This window comes from Ursus americanus, chromosome 10, assembly GCF_024610735.1.
Source record: "Ursus americanus isolate L20-20 chromosome 10, mUrsAme1.1.p, whole genome shotgun sequence".
Classification (NCBI taxonomy): Eukaryota; Metazoa; Chordata; class Mammalia; order Carnivora; family Ursidae; genus Ursus; species Ursus americanus.
The window spans coordinates 68606070-68628331 of record NC_142136.1 but is presented as its reverse complement, the minus strand read 5'-3'; the positions used below and the strand labels follow the sequence as shown (position 1 = coordinate 68628331).

At 46.0% G+C, this 22262-nt stretch overlaps 1 long non-coding RNA gene and 1 other non-coding gene across 2 annotated transcripts; one reads left to right on the top strand and one right to left on the bottom strand.

Annotated features, from left to right (window-relative positions):
• Nucleotides 1-6065: 6065 nt before the first annotated feature.
• Nucleotides 6066-6139, bottom strand: TRNAN-GUU (transfer RNA asparagine (anticodon GUU)). Its single transcript has one exon. It is a non-coding gene; the product is annotated as a tRNA-Asn (tRNA).
• Nucleotides 6140-6246: 107 nt separating this feature from the next.
• On the top strand, nucleotides 6247-15110 carry LOC123791937 (uncharacterized). Its single transcript, XR_006779560.2, has 3 exons — nucleotides 6247-6324; nucleotides 6768-6825; nucleotides 8056-15110. It is a non-coding gene; the product is annotated as an uncharacterized LOC123791937 (long non-coding RNA).
• The last annotated feature ends 7152 nt before the right edge of the window (nucleotides 15111-22262 follow it).

The following is a 22262-nucleotide window of genomic DNA, read 5'->3' as shown; positions in this document are numbered from 1 at the left end:
GAAGTCCATGAAAAGTGAGTAGAGAAATCAAGAGGCCAGGATGGTGTATGGATAGTCTTTGTGGAAGGTAAAGTCATTCAAATGGCTGCAGAAGTCCTGGTGGAAAATAATATACAGTAAGCCAGGAGCTTAAATCCTCAAGAAAAGGCAGAAGACCACAAAAATGGGTGATGGCAGCGAAAGGAGCAAAGTGGGTAGTTCAATCAAATGGTTTGTGGTTCTAAGGCACTGGAGGGTTATAATGAAGATGGGGGAAGAGTGGTTGAAAAAGCAACACGGAGCCAGGAACATAGGACAGTCACCACTCAAGAGGGTTGTCGAGGGAGCTATTTCTTCAGCAGATGTTCAGGCTCATTAGCACGGGGCAGGGAAGACAGTGTTCAGGAAGTTGAGGACATGGGAGGGCCTGTCAGTGACAGACCATGCAACCCAGAGGACACTGGCAGTGGGGCGGGGTTTGGGGGGTGGGTTAAGGTGCTGGATAGGAGTGGAAGATTGGGAGAAATGAGATCTAGAGTTGAATGTCCCGGGAGGCTTGGGGTCACAGGGTGACGGAGATACACTGCAGGTTATGATGAGCTCGCTCTGGGAGAGGAGACTGGCAGGATCATGAGTTCTAACTGCGGCACCCTTCTTGAGAGGGGGTTTTTTGAAGAGGGAGACTGGGGGAAAGGCATATGGAGAAGGAGCATGAGGAGCACTGTGGGCCTCCCTTCCATCCTGTGGTGGTTGAATCGGAGTCTAAATCATTTATATCTGCTCTTTATAAAGGGATTAAACTTTTCTCTGCCATGTGGCAATTTTGGTTTCTGGTTGACCATTTTTAATGGTTTAGCAGAAATTTTACATTATTTTATAGTCCCTTCCTTTTGGTATTATGATTTAGCAAGGTCATTTCCACCCCCCCCCCAAAATATTCAAATATATACATGTATCTTCTGATGAAACTACATTTCCTTTATTCTTTTTTTTTTGGTTGTGAATCTTCAATTCTTTTGGAGTGTATTTTGATGTGTTGCACTGTTTCTTTTTCTCCCCTGATAGTAAATTTGTTTGAACACCATTTACTGAATCCCCTTACTGTTCTTTAACAGTTCACAATACACCATTCACCTATTTTTCATATTAAATTTAAAAAATGTTCAATTCCTGTAGTAAGCTGAGGTTATGTGGGGAAAAATTTGGTGCTCAGTTACAGAATGCCAATTAAACAGTGTAAATCCCAGTTTTCCAGAAGAAAATAGGCTGGGAGGAAGGTATATTACCTTTTAGCTGTTTTTTTCTTCCAGTTAACATCGCAATAATGCAGTCTGCAAATCAGAAACACCATATGAAAAGTGGAAGATATGATTTATTAGAGTTTGGTTCTATTTTTGTTTGCTCCCAATTGTATTGAGATATAACCGACATGCATCACTGCATAAGCTTAAGGTGTGCAGCATAATGGTTGGACTTACATGTATCGTGAAATGATTACTGCAGTTAGTTCAGTTAACTTAGAGTTTTGCCGGGTACCACAAATGCAAACACAAAATGAACCGGCTTCTCCAAACACAGAGCCTGGGGGCCAAAAAACATTGGTCGATATGTGTTATGGCAGAGGAGGAACGGGAGGAAGGGTGGGATCCGAAAAAGCATCCCAAGGAAGTCACGTTTAACTAGTGACTTCATTCTGCGTGGTTTCCAGAGGCAACTTCTCCTGTGGGTGCCCGTCAAGAGCCACTCATAGTTGGTTGGCTCTGAAACAGGCCTGCTCAGGGAGCTTATCTGTGACTATCTTTCTGACTCTTTTGCTTTTGGGCACCAGGAGCTCCACAACCTTCTTCCCAGCCAGTGTTCCTCAGGAAGCCACAGAAGAGGCGAGGGGGGCTGAAGGGCACACCAGGATGCTTCTAATTAAAGCAGATCCATGGAAAGGGGCTTATTAACTTCTCCAACACAGCACAAGTGCTTAAGTGACCATAAATCTGGTACTGGAGAAGTTTAAAATACAGTAATCAGGAGTTTCAGTACAACCACAGAAGCAAGAGGTCATCAAGAGAAAAGGAACTCCTATGAAATACTTCAGATCTCAAAATGAAAACTCATTTTCTGTTTGGTTATTGTAGGCGCTTAATAGTTTGATAAAGCACCTTTTTGCCAGCCTTCTCTTTGTGACAGCCTTCCCACCGGGTTTGGAAGCAGAGGTGATCTAAATATACTGAGGAGGTTCAAGTGTCTCTACAATACACCAGATATTTGATGCTCCCCCAGCCCTAAGGCAATGTAAACCAGGCCAATTCAGCAGGATGACAAAACGTTTGCAGTTGTAAACTGACGTCCCCACTGGCTATGTGAAGAGTCTCCATGACTGCTCATTAGTGGAGAAATTCTATATTTCAAACTTCACTTCTATGTTGAGTCCTATCCATTGTAGATTTTCACTTCTGTAGTATTTATTCGAGTGAATTTCAATGATCAGACCAGCCTATACTCTAGTATAAGTGAATACGTTGTTCAATTAAGTATAAATAAACTACCACTTGCTCACACATATATATATGATAATCTATAATAATCTACTTCTCAGTTTATTACTAAGGTAGTTGAGGATCTCCTTAAAGTGTATATTTGATTTACTTTGTCACTTTATCTTTGTTTGGAAATAACTAGTTTGAGTCCTCTTCGACAGACAATAATTTCTGTTGTTTTGTTTTTACTAAAAAAAAAAAAAAAAAAAGGCAATGAAAAATGGCTCAATTCCTAGAAGAGGGTAATAAAATATGACAGTTTGCTGGGTGTAAGTTGCAAGGAAAGAAACACAAATTAGAATCTGCTGCTGCTATAAATCCCTACAGAAGCAGCCCCAAACGGATCAATATGGTAAAGCCCTTCACACACAGTCATTCCAGATTATAACAATAAGGTATTAAGTGTTAAAACTCAAAAGCAGCTTTTGTTGTCTCAAGTCGTTCATTATTAATTTTACATATCTACTTAATTGCTCAGTACAAAAAAAATTGGTTTCTTTGTGGCTTGTCAACAGTATTAGACTATTCTATTTCTTTGTATTACCCTAAAATCTTCAGTTTAGTAATTTTCCATACCTAAACACTCTGGATTTGACACACTTTATAACCTTTACCAGTAATTAGAATACAAATTGAATAAATACAATACAAAGCCTTCAAAATCGGGCGGGCCAGAAATCTGTTCCAGACTCTGTGACTCCCTTGGACACTGTAAATAAATTTTTTTCTGTGAATGTGTACATTGTGGGGAGAGGGTCCTTAGCTTCCATTCAGGTTTTTACAGGGCTCTGTGGACCCCTAAAGTGGACTCTTGGGAAGGTTACCTTAAATAAATGAAGTTTAAGTTAAAATGAAATGAAACTTAAAAAAAAATGATGATTGATTTTGGAACTAGGTTTTTTTTTTTTTTTTTTTTTTAAAGATTTTATTTATTTATTTGACAGAGAGCGGGACAGCCAGCAAGAAAGGGAACACAAGCAGGGGGAGTGGGAGAGGAAGAGGCAGGCTCCCAGCAGAGCAGGAAGTCCAATGCGGGGCTTGACCCAGGACTCTGGGATCACACCCTGAGCCAAAGGCAGATGCATAACGACTGAGCCACCCAGATGCCCCTGGAACTGGATTTTAGATGAACTCCACTGTGGAAAACCAGCCACAAGTAAGTAAGCTAAAAGTATGCACAATTTATAATTTCTCTAATTTTGAGATTTCTTTAACACCCCTCCAAATTCCCGGTATCAAGCAAAACCACTATCACCATTTCCTGGGGCACCGAGGCTCTAAATGTAGGCATCACCCTCCCCACTTCCCTCCTGTTTTAGTCCCTAATCTTACCCAATCTTCCCTGGAATTACATCTTTCTTTTCTAGACCCACCTCATTGCCTCTCCTTTGAAATATAATTGCCTCTTAACTGTTCTCTGATCTCTATTTCCCCTATTCTGTTGCCAGACCAACCATCTAAAATAAATTTCATTATGTCCTGAAAACAGAAACCTTTAACAGTTACTCCCTTGCTTTATAGGGTAAAGTCTAGCTTCCTGCCTTGTTCTTCAGGGCCCTTCCACAAGCTAAGAACATTTTCAGTGCACTCTATTTAAGTACATTTGTTCTATATTCTGGTTATGCTCGTCTCCTACCCACCCCCAACTTGCCTCCAAATTTTGCCAGCTTTAAATAGCCCTCCCCAGCCTTCTGGCCTGTCCAGATCTTTCAGGCTTGTTTCAGATCCTCGGTGAAGACACAATCCAGCTTATCTATGCTGACTTCCTCCTCTACTACCTGGGAACATTCTTCTGTGGCCCTCATGCTAACACTTCATCATATGCATTTTTATCTGACTGCCCATCTCTGTTAATCACATCCTCTGAGAAGGCAGGAAATGCTTCAGTCCTGGGAATGTGCTGTGTGACAGACCTGTGCCAGATGAGCAAACAACGTAAATAAAGACCTACTCACTACACTCAAGGAGTTCATATGCTAGTGTAGGTGACAACTCCCTGGTTTCAGGGTAGTGTGATGAATGAATAAAGGAGGGGCACCTAAATCAGACAGAGGCAGCACCAGGGGAGGCTTCCCTGAGAGGGTAACTCCCCAGCAGATGTAACTCAGGTAAGTACAGAGGAGGCGGGAACATCAGGGCAAAGGCAAAGACATCTGGGGAGGCGGGGGTACAAGGCAGCATGGGCCACTGAAGCTCCTGGTAAATGCATATAACAACTAGAGGATTTCACGCAGGAACAGGGTGGGGGAAAGCCCCTGTGTGCTAAGCTGAAGAATTTGTATCTGGAAGGAAATACTTTGGAACCTGAAATGACCATTAATAACAGTAAATGGTCTCTTCCCTCAAGGAGCTTACACCCTAGTACAAACACAGTCCGCTTAAAGTGGAAGGCTGTGCTTTCTAAGTCCCCATAACGTAGGTACTAGCAAATATTATGCCTTCCTCATTTTGAAATGTTAGACTAGATCTGAACGGTATATAAATGATCTTATGACCTAATTTTCCTCGTTTCCACTGGAGGCTATCCTTTAGTATGAGGGGAAAGTTTGGAATTGTGAGCATCAAAGAGGCACCTACCTAAGAATATTTGGGGGGGCTACCCCTTACTCTGTCTGAAATTCCACAAGTGCCACACTGTGTCTCCTTTTTTAGGGCCCCTAACTAGACAACAGAGGGTATTTTATTACCAACAATTATTTGATAAATAATTATCAGCCAGCATTTGCCAAGGCATTCCCTAAAGGACAACCAAGTGAGGCAGTTTATTCCTTCCTCAGGTTTCTAAATTCTATCCACGAAAAGTACATCCCAGAGAAAGCACCCACCCCATAACCTCAGTCTTGGCAGCAGTGAATTATATCATCACGTTATCATGTTATCGTGTGGTTCTCTATCTTTACTGAAAGTCTCATGTGAACCATCTGCTTGAAAAATATCTGTGTCTTCTGTGAGACCAGAGTTGAAAACACATCATTGAAAACCTTTTAACAGGAACCCATGTAAACAACTTCTGCCCGAGTTAATTTCAGGGAAAATTCTGTCAGCGATCTAAAGCAAACATTAACACCTTCGTCTAGGTTCAAGTCCATTGTCCAAAAGCTGTAACAGAGCTTCATTTAGCAGACAGGTACATAGGGTGATTATGCCTCCACAGACTTTTAGGTGACTCCCCTACTGAATAAGGACATTTACTTTCTGGTGAAATCAGATTCTCCGAGACGAAACCAGTGGCATTTATTCACTCACTTGTCAAGGGGCACTTTTTCCCCCCTCCATTACAATCAGTGCTGGTGAAGCACAACCTTTGGGCCGGTCTCCTGAAGAATGTGTGCAAATTTCCCGTGGACGTACCGTGGACTTGAATTACCTAGCCCCGGGGCTGCCAGTCCAGAAGCAGAGTCGCTCCTCCATCCAACCCCGCTGGGCGACAAATACTGAGAGAACACGGTCCTCCTCCGTCCCAGAAGTACGGTAGCGTCGCGGTCCTCCCTAGTCGATTAAAAATCTCACGGTTGCGGTTTTAAAATGAATCCGTCTCAGGAAAACGAGCGCCGTCGTCCCTGGGTGGGCTCGAACCACCAACCTTTCGGTTAACAGCCGAACGCGCTAACCGATTGCGCCACAGAGACGCAGCTACCAGACCCACCGCGCGATGTGTACAGACTTCCGAGGCCGCGGAGGCTCCCGCCGCCCAGGGCGTCGCCGCGCCAGCCCGGCGGAGGAGCGCGCGGAGGCGGCGGCGGGAGGGGCCGAGGCTGCGGGCGGCCCCAGCGCGGGCGCGGAAGGGGAGAGTCCGAGCCCGCGGCTGCTCGGGGTAGGGGGAGTGGGGGGAGTGAGGGCGGGTGGCCGGAGCGGCGGGGCACCTTTTGGGGTGAAGCGCGCCCCGGCGACCGGCGCGGGCGCGCTCGGGAGGCCGGCCCCGCTGGGGTGCGAGCCGCCCGCCTTCCCGCGCCGGCCCGTAGGGCGCGGAGGGGCGCACTGTGCGTGTCTACGCGGGCCGCGTGGGGCACCGCCGGGTGAGCGCGCCCCCGGGCAGGCGAGCCCTGGGTCCGCCAGGGAGAGCTGGGGGAGAAGGGGTCACGGTCAAGCCTGGGAGAGAAGAGCCAAGTGCTGTGTGGGCTTGAAACACGGGGGCTCGGAGCGTGCTAGGCCCCAAACTTTCGGGCTGTGTTTCTCAACCTTTGTGTGACCCCTCCCCCCCACAGCTCCCCGCCCCCCCAGGACCACCACCCCCACTGTTAAATTTTAATTCCACAGATATACCGTGTATCTGCATTTGCCGAACGTTTATCTGTGCTTGCTCTTTCAAAAAAAGGTAAGATTTTCCCCCCCTCCTAAGAACCAACTTCTGGCCGCTTTGAGGGAATATGGCCTCCGTTGATAACGCAGGGTTTAGGGGACATCAGAAGGGGCTTCGTGGAGGGTGTGGCGATAAAGGTAAGCCTTTAAGTTCGAAATGGCCACTGAAGGCCACTCTGTCCCCGATTTCTGAATTGAGCCCAATGAAATCGAGGATGCCGCAGTATCCCAGGAGGAGGGCGTCAGGAGCGTTAGCCTGGGCCGGACCCCGACCAGGGCCAGGAGAGCACTTCCTGGCTGCAGTTTTCCTGCTGCTCAGCCCCGTCGCTAGAGCTCAGTGGGATCGCCTCCTCCCTCCTCACCCTACAAAACGGGGGAGCTCACTCCTAGCGCTCTACGTGGTAAATCCAGGCCTTGTATGTTCCCTGTTTCCATCCAGTTGGACCCCAGACCCACCCCCCTCTGAAAGCTCACAGTTTGCTGACAGTAAGGACATCTCTGTCGCTCTGCATCCCTACCACTCTCCATCTGCAGAACCTTGTCCTCCTCAAGGAGGCTCTGTAGCCATTAAACAGCAAGTCCTCATTCCCCTCATCCCCCAGACCTGTCACTACCCTTCTACTTTCTGGCTCTGTGAATTGCACTATTCTAGGTATCTCGTGTGAGTGGAATCAGACAGTAGTCGTCCTTTTGTGCCTGGCTTATTTCACTTAGTATGATGTCTTCAGAGTTCAAGCATGTTGTAGCAGGGGTTCGAATTTCATTCCTTTCTAAGGCTGAATGATATTCCATTGTATGACTACACATTTCCTTTACCCAGTCATGTGTCCATGGACCCTTGGTTGGCTTCCGAAACCTTTTGGTTATTGAATAATGCTGCCATGATCATGGATGTGCAAGTATCTCTTTGAGACCTTGCCCTCAATTCTTTTGGGTCCATCCCCAGAAGTATAATTGAGGTAATTCTGTTTTTAAATGTTTTGAGGAGCCATCAGACCATTTTCCACAACAGCTGCACCATTTTACATTCCCACCAACAAGGGTTTCTGTTTCTCCACATCCTCACCCACCTTCCTTCCTTTTTTATTTTATTTTTTCAGTAGTCATCCTCATGGGTGTGAAGTGTTATCTCATCGCAGTTTCGATTTGCAGTTCCCTAACCATACGTGATGTTGTACATCTTTTCTGAATCCTTCTTTTGAATCTGGGTTCTATGACCAATCTTCTACTTGCTTCCTCCCGGCAGGAGCCAGCTCTGCTTCATTGAGGAGGAAGCTGAGAGTGACCCGGGGCAGCTTCTGATGAGGAGGGCAGCTTCCGATAAAGAGCAGAGAGAAGGGGCAAAGTGGACCCCGCAGTCGAGCCTGAGCTGTGCAAGGAGCGGAGACGAGGGGGGAATCTTCGGAGTAGGACCATCCGGAGATTCTGTTGTCAGGAGGTTCTTGCTCATCTGTGCTGGGCAACTTTTGCGGTCAGTCATGTTTATCCTGGCTCTGTAGGGATATTTATGTACATGTTGCTTGGGAGTGGCCAAGGGTGAAGAAGGAGTTGATGACTCCCACCTCGTACATATTGGAACGGTTGTTTTTGGAACTGCGTTTGTAAAAGTTAACTTAAAATGATGCTGATTTTCAGTTTCTTCTTAAGAACTATGGGAATTCTTACTTAAGTGTTTAAATAATTATCTCTATTTTTTGTGTGATTGCTCTTAAAAACACGAGATCTTTCAGATGTATAAGAAATGGAACTTTCTATGATTCCATTCCATTTTTATTTTGGTTCCTATTCTGCTGCTGCCAAAACCACCACCTCAGTTAATTCAGGATTCCCTCTGCTTCCCTGGAGTTGTTTCCAATGGCTGACACTTTAGAGCGTGGTCGTTTATCTGGTCCTTGAGTCACATGCGCACACAGATTGCTTGGGAGGCCATTTTGCTCCTATTGCAGGCCCCACGGGTCTCCTGTGCTTCCATTGAGGGATGGGAATCTCTTCTAAAATTGACATTGGGACATCAGCCATTCCGTAAAGTCATTCCTGGCACAGTGTCCTCTGCTTATGGGACCTGTTCATGTCCCCCACAAATTCAAATGTTAAAATCTAACCTCTAATGTGATTTTTGGAGGGGAAGCCTCTGGGAGGTATTTGGGTGAACCCTTATGAATAGGATTAGTGCCCTATTCATTCAAGAGGCCAGAGAGCTCGCTCAATCTTGTCCCACCACGTGAGGATACAACAAGAGATCAGTGGTCTGCAACCCAGAAGAAGGCTCTCACCAAGCCCTGACCATGCTAGCACTCCAGTGTGAGACTTCAGCCTCTGGAACTGTGAGAAGTAACTTGTTGCTGTTTATAAGCTACCCAGTCTGTGGTACTTTGTTATGACAACCCGAGCCAACTCAGATAGGACCCCAAACTTCTCTATTCTCATCATCCCCCCTCACACTCCTTTGTTTCTCCTGCCCCCAACTCTGAGATGTACAAGTGAGGTACCTGTGTGAAAGGAAAAGAAAAAAACAAAGAACCACTAGGTGTGCTCCTGATGCCCCAAGTCCCATCTGAAAGTCTATGGCTGCCCTTTCAGTCATACTTGTTTGAAAATATTACCTAATTTTCTCTATCAGGCTAAGCCCTGGAGTCTCTCTTCCTCTGTATTCATGTGACTACAATGGTTTTCTGAAAGGAAGACGACATTAATAGACCAATTATGTCTAAGAAATAGGTACTTATGAAACTCTACAACAGGCATTCCAGGAATTAGATGGTTCTGTTGATTGCAATTACACTCTCAGCTAGAAGCCCCCACTAACAGGTAAGCTCTCCAAGGACAAAGATTTTAGTTGACTTTGTTCTGTGCCGAATCTCCAGCACCTCCGACAGTGTGTGGGACAGCAGGCACTCAGTAACTATGTGCTGAGCCAATGAGGAAATGAAAGCCGTAAGCCATAAAGTAAACTGGAATAAATAAAATGGGACAGAAAAATTAAATTCCTAATATATAAAGAACACTTATCAATTAATTTAAAAAAACCTCTTCGCAACTCACTCAAAAAAAAAAAAAAAAAACCAAACATATGCCAAAAAATTGGGACATGAATGGAATGTTCCCAAAAGAAGAAATACACAGGACCAATATAATCATAAAAGTTGGGCTACACTAGTAATCAAAATCAAAATTAAATGAAATAAACATTTTCTTTTCCCCAAATAGCGAAGAAGAAAAAAAAGAGATAACACTAGAACACCATCACTGGCACAGAGGCCACTGTCACACAGGGCGGATGGGAGCAAACTTGGAATGTCTTTTCTGGGTAAGGGTTTGGTCGTATAAACATTAAACAACAGGTTTATGCCCTGTTGTTCTAGAAATTCTGTGTTAGAAATCTATCCTAAGAAAGCAAACAGAGATTGTGTGACTCAAGTTTTAAGTATATTGTCACGGTGTTATATATCACAGTGATAAATAGGAAACAACTGGAACATCCCCAAACAGGGGAAAGTGATAAATTGTGGTATATTTAGAAGATAGAGTATTAGTTATACAGACATCAGAAATAATTTTTTAAAAGAATATTGAAAACATATAGGCATGGTAAAGCGTTAAGTAAAAAGTAGGATAGAGAAACATATAATCGTAAAAACAGTATTTTCAAAGAAGATTTGAGAGCAGGGTCCTGATAAAATGTGAAGTTCAAAGGTAAGACGGGGAACTGTATGATAACTCAGAGCTGCATCGTTCTTTTTACGTGTCTCCCTGGTGGAAACACTGCATACGTATCACCGCCCCTAAGCCCACGGCAACCTTAGGAGGCAGGTACTATGACTCTCGTTTTACAGGTGAGGGAATGTGTGCAGGGAGCGATGTATTCAGCTAACAGAGCCAGTGAGTGGCAGGGCCAGGCTTCAGACATGGAGTCAGGCTCCAGTGGCCTTGCTTGTAACCTTGACCCACACAACCTCTCACTGCATAGGGGACATGAGCCTGCAGAGTGGTGCGCGTGTGTCCACATGTGCACAGCACCCGGCAGATTCTCCACAACAGTATTAGTGGGTATCCCTGGGTGGTGATTTTTCTTTTCTTCTTTTCCCCCTTTCACTATCTTCTCAAGCATTTGCAGCAAGCAGCACTTTTTAAGGAGCCAGCGAGGAAAGGCGGCCGCGGCAGTTTCCCTAAATTACAGATAGAGGGTGGTAGGTGGTTATTCTCCGCCCGACCTTCTCAGGCTGGGGCCAGAAGAGTCCCCATGTGAGGTGGGGACTGGGACAGTCCAGTCTGCGTCCTTAGGGGTCTCTGCCAAGCACAGTGTAACCGTCTCGCTGGCCTCTCTTCTCCAAGTCTTTAACCTTCTGAGAAAAGGGTGTCCGAGGACATTGTAAACCATTTCTGTGGGGAGTTTTACAATGTGTGACTCTTCAGTAATGGGTATGTTTTCATTGAAAAAGAACTGGAGTGCCTGAGATTTTAGGCGACTTTTCTATTTCCTCTTAATGTTTAAAGACACCTCTTTGCATTAATTTTATTTTCTCTTTTACAACGAGTTGTTTTCATTTGGGAAGTATAACCCAACCTGCAGGAGACTATGAAGACTTTTGTAACATTGATAAATATACTATGAGATATTTAATACATACTGGGCTAAATGCAGTTGACAGATATTTATTGAATCCTGTCAGGAACTCGGCTAGATGCCTCAGGGACCTTGCTTCTGTCCCAGACTCCCTGACACATCATTCCTGCCCACAGATCACTTTAAACTACTTTGGGAACCAGGAGATATATAAAATCATTTCAAGGCAGCAAGTGCTAAGTGCGTGGCACAGATGGGAAGTGTTTTAGGAGTCTGAGGTGGGAATAATCACTGAGAAGTCAGTAAAGAACCTATGGAGGGAGTGGGTCTTGGGCTGTCCTTGGCAGGATCCTTTCCCTGGGGAGGAGAAGGAACAGAGGCAGAGAAGAGATCAGCCCAGAGGAAGCTGAGGATTTTCATAGGATGTGATGGGACATAAAGAAAGCTAATGAGCGACAGAGCGTGGAGGGCCTTAAATACCTGGCTAGAAAATTCGCCTTACGAACGGTATCGTCCATAATAGTGGAAAGATTTTAATGACTTAAATAGGCATCAAAAGGACAATGTCTCCGAGTCTGTGGCATATTTATGCAACGTGCAGCGAGGATGCCCTGAAAATTTTGAGAAGAGAGACTTGGTAACAAGCAGGTTTTGGGGAAGCTTCATCTGGCACGTGAGGATGGGAGAGCAGCTGGAAGTAGGATGACTAGTTAGGTGACTGTTTCACTAAACCAGACGTGAGGAGAGGAAGCCTCGTTAGGACGGGGCCACGGGGACTGGAGAGGAGACGAAATGCAAAGGCTTAAGGAGAGAAGCAATCGGATGTTGTTGTAAACACACGTGTTGGAGCTATTGACTTGCTGCTTCCACGGCAAGAACTCTGGCCTTGAAATTTTATTGTGCCGTAACATCTAATGATTGCTTACGTTGTGGTTTTTTGTTTTTTTGGTTTTTTTTTTAAAGAAGTTCCACAGCTCTCCTTACAGGTCTGCCATGTCATTGAGACTTAAAACAGTTTTTGACCACATGGGCTGTTCCAGGTGCCCTGTTCTATTGTTGTAGCCCTTACTAACAAGATTTCTTTCTGATTTCTATCTAAATATTGCTATATATTAAAGCCTCATTTCTCAAATGTATCTTTTGTGAAGAAGAATAATTAGCTATTCCTGCTGGTCGTACACTTTCATATGTGTAAAGTAAGGCATCCTTCAGCTTGGTTTCATTATGATAAATGGCAGCAACCCCTGTAACATTTATCTTTAAGTCGAATTTTGCAATACAAATTTGCCTGCACAAGCAAGGTGCTTGCACAAAATAAAAATTGGATTTGTGTAATGTCCTAGAGACCAACAACCTGGAAAGAATTTATTTATTTATATGTTAACTGAGGCATTAATTTGTGCCCCGTGGAAGACAGAACGATGACCTCAGGATGAGAGGGGATTTCACAAACACAATATAAGTATAAACGTAAAAGAAAGGGTTGATATATTTGATTTAATTTAACACGTAGTAAAACTTATGTTAAATGAATAAGCAAAAAGTAAACAAATTTAAAAAACAAATTGTAGATCGAGAGAAGAATTTTCAATGCATGTACCCAACAAAACCTTAGTATCCAGAATTGATAAAGAATGCCTACCAGTTAGTAGAAGATAAACAACAAAACAGAAAAGCAGGCAAAACATCAATGAAGAGAAAATCCATATTGCCAATAAGCTCGTGAGAAGACACTCAACTCTTCTAACAATCCGGGAACCAGAATCATAATGAGATGTTATTTCACACCCATTGGGTTGGCAGAATCTAAGAAACTTGACAAACTCAGTTGGTGAGGATGTGGAGCACCGGCCCTTTTCATCTATTATGGATGAGAACTGGTGCACCTGCTCTGGAGAGTGATTTGTCAGTTTCCTGGTGACATTAAAGAGGCTCCTTCCCTCCAGTGCAGAGTTGCCTTCCTAGAGACATGTATACAAGGATATATACAAGACTATTTGATCCAATATTGTTCCTAATATTGACACATTTTAAATGACTCAGATGCTCATCTGAAGGACGGTTTATAAATAAACATGGTATATTTAGACACTGCAATACTATATAGCAGTTTCAATAATGGATTGGACCTTTATTTACCAATGGGACCTTTATTTTAAATCTAAAAATATAATGTTGCAGAAAGCATAGGTATAGTAGTCCACGTGCCCATGCAGATCAAATAATACAGAGCAGGTTACAGTGGGAAGTCATGATCTTCCCCTTTCCCTCCCCTCCTTGAATCCACAACTCAGAGAAATGTTTTCTTTCTCTTTCTTTCCCTTCCTTCCTTCCTCCCTCCCTCCCTCCCTCTCTCCTGCCCTCTTTCTCTTTCCTTTTCCTTTTTCCTTTCCTTTCCTTTCCTTTCCTTTCCTTTCCTTTCCTTTCCTTTCCTTTCCTTTCCTTTCCTTTTTCCTTCCCTCCCTCCCTCCCTCCTCCCTTCCTTCATTAAAAACAGTTTCTTCACTAAGTTCTTCTTGTGGCTACCTTCATAACTCTGGATTGTATGTTGTTATCTCTATTAGTTAGCCTCTACTTATTTGGAAGACTTTGACATTACCTTTTAACTCCCCAATATGAAGATTTTACTTTGCATTCTCCCAGTCTACCACCCTCTTCCCAGTATTTATATTTGTGGTAGGCAGAATTTTTAAATGTATAAGCACTCCTTTGTGATTCTCTGAATGTTCCATTTTCATAGCACCCTATTCTTGTTGCATGGGTACAACAGGAGTGGGGGGGGCCTGTGGTTCAGCCTGCGGGACTTTCAGTTAATGCTCGGCTCTGGGTGTGGCATCATCTGCAATTGTGCCGAGTCCTGCAGTGGAGCCCCTCATTTATCTGGTAAGCCCAAAGATTTGCTCATAGACAAGGCAGGAAGACTGTGGGCTTCCATAGCTGTTGTCTGTTTTCAGGCAAAGTATCTCTACTGAGTAGCCTTTGGATTCAGAGCTCTGGGTAAGATGGGCAAGAAGTGGGCTGTCAGGCTGCAGAGGCCTCCAAATAAAGGCCTCAAGAGGGCTGAAATATTTTGTTCAGTATCTTTGGGTTTGGTTTGGTTTTGCATAGAAGTAAATGCTGATGGCTGGCTCTCTGGGCGATGATGGGTAAGATGGTGTCAAGGGTAGTTGTCCATATAAGATGTTCCCGTGTTCTCCCTCTTTTCAGCCCACTTCTTGCTTCTACCCTCCAAACCAGCTGCTGACTCTAAGCCCAGAAACATGTCAGGGTTCTATCAGGTAGATCAGCTTTCAGCATCTCTGCAACAACCACAGAAAATTCTAAACTATGGTTTCTCTTTGAGTTTCATCAGTTAACTTTCTTCATTCTGTCTTGCAGCTTCCAAAAACTTACAGATGTTTCTCTTTTGTTGGAGTGGCAGAAACTGCTTTAGCTGAGCACCCAATATTCATATTACCTTCCTTACTAACAAAACCTCTCTATTGTTGGGAGTGGCCGCTGAATACATACCCCAGCTTTCCTTGCAGAGAGAAGTGGCCAATGAAATATAAGTGGAAGTCATTAAGAGAGACTGTCAAAAACAAAAAACAAAAACCACAACTCTTAAAAGAGATAGACTTGGGGGGCCTGGCTGGCTCAGTCAGTAAAGCGTGAGACTGTTGATCTTGGGGTTGTGAGTTCGAGCTCCATGTTGGGTGTAGAGATCACTTAAAAATAAAAATCTTAAAAAAAAAAAAGAGAGACTCAGCCAGCAGTTCTTCCTGTTTATCTTCCCCCTTTCTTTTCCGTCCTGTGTGGAATAGGGCTGTGTTTCCTGGAGCTGCAGCTGCCATCTTGGCACAATGTAGAAAAGACCAAGAACGCTCCCAGACCTCAGGCCTGACATTTTTGTACATTTCAAATATTTGCTTCTCCAGAGGAGGATTAGATATTCTTGCCTAGTGCCTCGGGACTGTGGCAGGGTACATTTCCCTGCCTCATGGTCAGGTTTGGCCGTGTGACTTGCTTTGGCTAATAAAATGTGAGTGGGAGAAACTTGAAGAGCACTGCATGTTTCCACCAGCATTTTTGCTCTCTTCCGTGTGCCTTTAGAAAGGCACACCCAGGATAGAGGCTGTTCCTTTAGCCTGGATTCTGTTATGAGACGACATCTAGAGGAGACCGGTAACATATACAATGAGTTAGAAATAAAACTTTGTTGGGCACCTGGCCGACTCAGTCAGTAGAGCATGTGACTCTTGATCTTGGGGTTGGGAGTTCGAGCCCCATGTTGGGTGTGGAGATTACTTAAAGGTAAAGTCTTAAAAAAATAAATTAACCTCTGTTGTCGTAAGCCACAGAGGTTTTAGGTTTTGTTACTACAATGTTATTTAGAGAAAGTTCACTTATAAAATCTGTAATAGGATATCGGGTGCTGGTGTTTCAGAGCTGCGGGAAAAGGGTGAAAAGTGCTCACACATTCTGAAGAGATGCTAATGCTAGCTCCACCTGCAGCCATTTACTATGATTTAGGGAAACCAGTTCTGAAATTCTGAAATGGTGGCGGTTTGGATCCTCTTGGGAGCAGACCCTGAGCTGAGGTTATGAGTGCAAGAGGTTTCCTGGGGAACAATGGCTGTAAAAGATGGTGGAGGAAACAGGGTTGGACGCAGAGACCCCAGACTTTGATGGGAATCTGAGAGAGTATTGGCCACCCCAGTGGGGACCTCTGGACCAGCAGCTGTCCACTAGACGTGTGCCACATTGAACAGAAATAGGCTGACCCGAGTGTTCCTGTTTGAGGTTCCACGGTGACCCCTCTGCTGGGGAGTCTGTGCATGTCTAGCCCTTCAAGTGGGTGACCCTTCTCCGGGTGGCCTTCCACCTCTCAGCTCGGTCCCTGTCCCAGAAGAGGCTCTGGCCTCTTATGCCTTAGGTTTCTCTATGGTGGGCAGTTCTCTGGGTAGGGATCGTTTTGGGCTCACAACAGCTACCTTCCACAATGCCCATCTGGGCCGTGGAAAACCCTGTGCATCCCTCTTCTTTTTGTTAAATTGCAGTCAAAGCTGTATTATAAACTTTGCCACCTTAACCATCTTTAGATGTCCAGATCTGTAGTGTTAATTATATCCACGTTGTTGTGCAGCAGGAGACCCGTGCATCTTTCATCGACAAATTCCAGGAGCGCAGGCTGCTCCCGCTGTTACCCTCATCCCATTCCCTTGGCACCAGCCTCCATGCCTCCCAAACTCCAGAGACGCAAATCAAGCTCTTGTAAGAACCATCCGCTTCCTTCCACCAGTCCTGCCATAGCTCCAGGCACATGGCCTAATGCACGGGAGAGGGGCTCCCACTTCTTCCAGCGGCTTCCTTAAACCTCCTTTCACGTCTCACTTGATCTGGGGAGGAAAGCACCCACGTCCTGTCTCAGGGAGGGAGAAGAGGGGGAAATGCGTTAGAACTCTTAAGCTAACATTGCTTCTCAAAAAAAATCTCTGTTCCTGGATCCCTAGGAGTAGGTTATAGCCCTGCAGGTGCCCTGGATTCTCTCTACAAGAAAGAACTTGCTGCCAGAGGGGAGGGGTGGGGGAGATGAGTGAAGTAGGGGAAGGGGATTAAGAGGTACACACTTCCACTTGTAAAATCAATAAGTCACAGGGATGAAAAGAATTAGCCAATAATATTGTAATAACATCGTATGGTGACAGACGGTAACAACGCTCAGCGCTCGTGGTGGTGAGCATTAGGTCATGTATAGAATTTCCATTCACTACATTGAACACCTGAAACAATATAACATTGTATGTCAGCTAAACTCCAATAAAAGAAAAAAGAAAAGCAGGAAAGGACTCGCTGTCGCTCCGCGAAGAGAGCGGTGGCACCAGGCCTTCGGCCGTAGCACCTCCGGCATCTGCTACAGTATTTGAGCCAAGGCCATGTGCTTCCGGGAAGTTCCCCTTGGAGGGGTCACAGCAGACCCTCCCAAACTGATTCAGATGAGAAGTAGGCAACATTTGGATGATGTGTGCGGCCATGACAGTGGGCACTGGACGGCAGAGAGAACTTAGCAAACAGTACCAGCCAAGTAAGAAAACCAACACAAGTACTTCCTTCCCACCTCCATGTCCCTCCATCTCCCTTTTCCTCTGATCCTGAGAGCAAGTTGGGGAGGGAGCCGTGTGGGGGTTGGAGTCCACGCACCCACTGCTGGCCTCAGCCTGTGGGGGTCCCCCACGAACAACCTCTGAGCCTCTGCTCTTGGGTTTTGCTCCCCATGCTCACTCCCAGTGGGGAGATGATGGCTGTCTGGCTTGTACACTGAGTGCTGATGTTTGGTGGTATCTCACAGGGAACGACTCCTTTCACGCTGGAGGACTTGGGGAAGTCTCTGATAGGAGGAACGTAAACAAAGCAGGACATCTCTGACACTGGAGAAAACACTGGGAGGACAGAGGGCTAAAGTCTGGCTCAGGGAGAATCTTCTACTTTGGAGCAGATTGAGGACGGGCTCTTGGTAATTCGGTTGAGGACAGACAGAGTGGCAGAAGGAAATCTGTAGCCAGGGGAGATGGCCAGAGAGGAGTTGAGAAAGAGAGAGAGGCAGCAAAGAGAGGAGAATTTAGAATGGAGAAGTGTCAGGATGCCCCCATCCCGGGTCTGACACTTGTAACCCCAATTAAAGGGCAAGGGGATCTTTATACTTCCTGTGAGATGTCACCAGGTAGTGTTCAAGAGTCTTGAGCCAAATGACAGGCTCCCTCCACTGCTGTGTAAGCACACTCTCTTGCATAATCACTCCTGCACAGTTTTTTTTTCATTTTTATTAATTTGTCTTAATTTAATGCATATATAAGAATATCTTCCATTTTAAAAAATTTGCATTTCTTTAATTGCTTTGGAGTCTGTGCACTTTATTCTGTGGTGATTTACTCTGCCAATAAACATGTAATCCTACCATGAGCACGTTTTATTTGTGTAATAAACCAAGATAAAAAATACACAAGATCCACTGACTGTGAATTAGACAGTTGATAGGGACCAGGGCGACAGAGGTGAACAGGGAGCAGTCCGTGTTCGGGAGCAACCTGCAGTTTGGTTGGAGAGACTAGGCTTGTACATCAAAAAGATTAAAGTAATAAAAGGCAGAGTTTATTGGAGGCTGGGCTCTCGTGCTACAGAACACACATGCTGAAAGGAGTTAGGTGTAGGGAGAGATCAAGACTATCCTAAGTGATAAGAATAGGTAAATTTATGACATTCATTTAAAAACTCACCCCTTGCTTAGTGGGATGCGCCTTTTGGGGTGGGGATGGAAGTTCTGCGGGCCTTGCTACTCAGGTCAGTTCTCAGGGAGACTGAAGGGGGGCGGGAACACAAAGGAGGGGCGGTGGGAGTGAATGGACGCATGGCCAAAGGGAGGAGGGTCGTGCCAGCTGCATGCCTGTCACCTTAGCAGCCTGTTTGCCTTTACAAGCCCTTCCAACAAGCGTTGTGTAGGGTCCTTTCAGGAGTTACTTCAGGAGGATGAAGGCAGGAGGAAGTTTCCCGCAAAAAGATCAAAAGGGAAATGTATGTTACATGCACAGCACTGTTGTCCTATCTTTCCATATGGAATGTACCTAGAAAAGCCCATTTCTCTGACAAGGTTCTAAAAGAAGGGACCATCCTCTGAGACAAGATCGTGGCGCTGACTGAGTACCAGTGTCAGACCTGTTCTTGCTGCTGCCTGGAGGGTTCTTGGCTTTTGTCTTGCAACAAGCATGCTTAACTAACTCTTCCTTGAAGTCTTGACCATGATTAAAAAAAAAAAAAAAAAAAAAAAGAGGCAGTTTCCTCAATCTGGCTCTGCCGGCCTTTCAGAGATTCTAAATTCCCGTTTGTAAGTCAAGCTGGGGTTAATGCCTCTTTCTTGCTGCGCTGAGAAATCTGAGTGCTCTCCCACAAGTGCTGAGCAGACGGTTTGAAAGCCCCGCTCCCTGTCTCTGGGTGTGCGGAAGCGCCCCTTGAAAGCTCTGGGCAGAAGGAAGGAAGGGATGCTGAGAAAAGCCGGCCCCCAAGTAACAGCAGCATGGACTGCTTCCCCCAGTGAAGCCCAGGCAGGGAAGGGAGAAGCCACAGTTTTGAGAAAGAATGCACAAAGGAGAGAGGGGATAGGAAAACGAGCCTGAGCAGGGTGGGGTGGGAAGGGGGAGAAACACTCTTGTCGGATGATGATAGGCAGATGGCTTCCAGGGACTGAGAAGCAGCCTGATCTCACTGGAAGAGAAAGATACACTGAAGGACAGCAGGAAGGAAGGGGAACACAGCTGTCATGTCTGGGCTGGCAAGGGCCAGTGTTCTCATTTTACAGATGAGGAAACTGAGGCCCGAAGAGGGGAAGTGCTTTGCTCAAGAGCACATTCTTGAAAGCATCATCTGCTTCCCCCTCCCCCTCCACCGCCTCACCTCCTCTGTAGTCCTGAGTCAGACCCGAAGGACTGGCGGGCTGGAAGCCCTATGCGGATGGGCCTGGGGGGATGGGGGTGGGCCTGAAGCACGCTGAGGTCCTGGGTGTGCATTCGAGCCTTATTGCAGTCGGGGAAGGGAAGATCTGTAAGATCGTCGCTGCTCCCTTCTGGTGATTTCCCTCCGAGCTCTGCACCTCTAGACAGAGTCCCAAGGAGGGCAGAGCTGGCAGTGTGAGCTGGGCTGGAGCCAAGAGCGTGGTTGTGTGCAGAGCTCAGACTCAGGCAGTTAAACAAGTGGGTGCTGAAACTCTCCGCCAGCCCTTTCTCCGTATTACCCCCAGGAAGACATCTCTATAGAGCATTCTCACAGGAGACTTCAGAGCTAAGAAAGGCAGTCCCCTGCCCTTCTGCTCAGTTTCTGCCTCCTCCAGGAAGCGCTCCTGGTCTGCCGAATGAATCTGGGCTCCTCCCAGGGTCTGTCACCCATAATATTAACTCTACTTTTATGCCTTGTCCCACTCAGCCTGTATTTCAGTTCTGTGGGCCTCTGTCTGCTTCCTTCTCTAGACTGGAAGTTGTCTAAGGCCAGGAGGACCTAGTCTTGTTCATATCCGTACCAGGCCGACCTATGTCCTTGCACTAATGTGCTCCGTGCTTTGGCGTTTGCAGGCAGCATTAATGGTGGCACGATACACATCTTCAGTGAGGGGTCTGAAGGGTGGAAAGAAGAGGGATTTGGGTGTGGAAATGGAAGGTTATTCTAAGAATGGGTGTGGAAGGAAAGACAAATGTAGCTTATGCAGTGGAGGGCGTGTGGGAGGAAAGAAAGTGGAAGTCAGAAGGGAAGGGCGGAGAGGAAGAGCAGAAGCATCATAAGAGGAGGAGGGGAGGGGAAGGAAGTGCCAGACCTCGCCCAAAGGGCTCTGCAGCGGGCTCACCCCTCCCCCTGCCCCTCCCCCCATCCCATCCCAGGATGTGCTTGCCTGCTGTCCACAGACTGACCTTCCTGGTCTTTTGTGTGCCATTCTAAAGCCGGGTCATTTAAGATCTTTTCTTTCCACCAATATCTGGTTTTGGACATTTGGGGGGGGGGCGGGGAAGGCCATGGTCCCTTGCATGACACTCTACTGAGATTAAAAGAAATATATCCATTGAAATCACTTCTTCCCTTAATAGTTATTTGTGGAATTAAAAATTTTCATGATCATTGAGGCTCTGAATATCATTTTTGGCTCTTTCAGGATAAAGTTTGCATTTGATGCAAAATAACCATGAGGCATATGTGTCTGTAGATGCGGGTAATGGGATTTTTTTCATCATTACATCTTCTGCCCTGTGCTTCTGCCGTGACATCTTTTAGCTCTGCTGCGGTTTGGCACCCATAGTGTGGGTCTCAGGACTTTGTTGTTGTTAGAAATGAAACACCGGTTGGCTCCTGGCTCTGCGGCAGGGTCCTTAGAAGAAAATGTTGCTGTAAGTCCTGGGCCAGAGGTGCCTGTGGCGTAAGCTGCCCACTGACTCGTCCCTCTGCTTGAACCCCATTTAGAAACCTGAACATTTTCTTTGACATTTTATAGTCGCCAATCCTCATTTGTCAAAATGTGTTCCAAGGAAGTTTTGTTTCAAAGTGAAAAAAAGTCCATAACCTCTTCTCAGGGACCCACGAAAAGCCAAAATTCACGTGGCCACCCTCAGCCAGCATGGGTCACTGCCCCTCCTCACCCCGCCCCCCCCATGGCCATCAGATGTGCTGGCAGTCCATGCAAGGACCTCACAGCCCTCCACCCACTCTGGCTGGCAACTCTTGTTTTCCACACCCTGTTTCAGATGAAGGCTCCTCCTCCCCATGGACAGTAAGTGGCTTCTGCCCATCTGGAGAGCCCCCGCTGCAGAAGGATCCAGCTCATCACTGAGACGCGATCTGGGTCCCACCTCCTTATAATAATGAGGACATCACTTCCCTGTGCAAAGGCTTCCTGCTAGTCCCCGAGTTACCAAGATATTCCAGCTCCTCCTTCAAGGCGTTATTATGAAGACCCGTTGGGTCAGATAGTCTAGGGGGCTCAGTGGTAAGCTCTTCCCTAATTCCCTGCCTTGGGCCTCCCATGTGACGTTGGCTGGGGGGGTGAGGGTGGGGGGTTGAGGAAGAGGCCCGAGTTCAGAATCTTTGCTCTCACAACCCACTCCCACTCTGAAGAGCAGCGTGAACACTTACTCTTGGGATGCTGTTGACTTTTTCCATTAAGGTGATTTCAAGGAGAGGAACTGAGGGAACTAAATTCCCCCAAATAAATATTTGTAATCAATTATGGACAGAGAACATGTTAAAGAAGAAACATGGAGAAACCTCGGCTTGAATGCCCGGTTCAAATCCAGCATCGCTGGACTTTGGTCGGCATGGAAGCATCGTTGAACCGTAGAGTAGTGTATTCTGTGAGCCAACATACAGAGGGGAATGAGCCA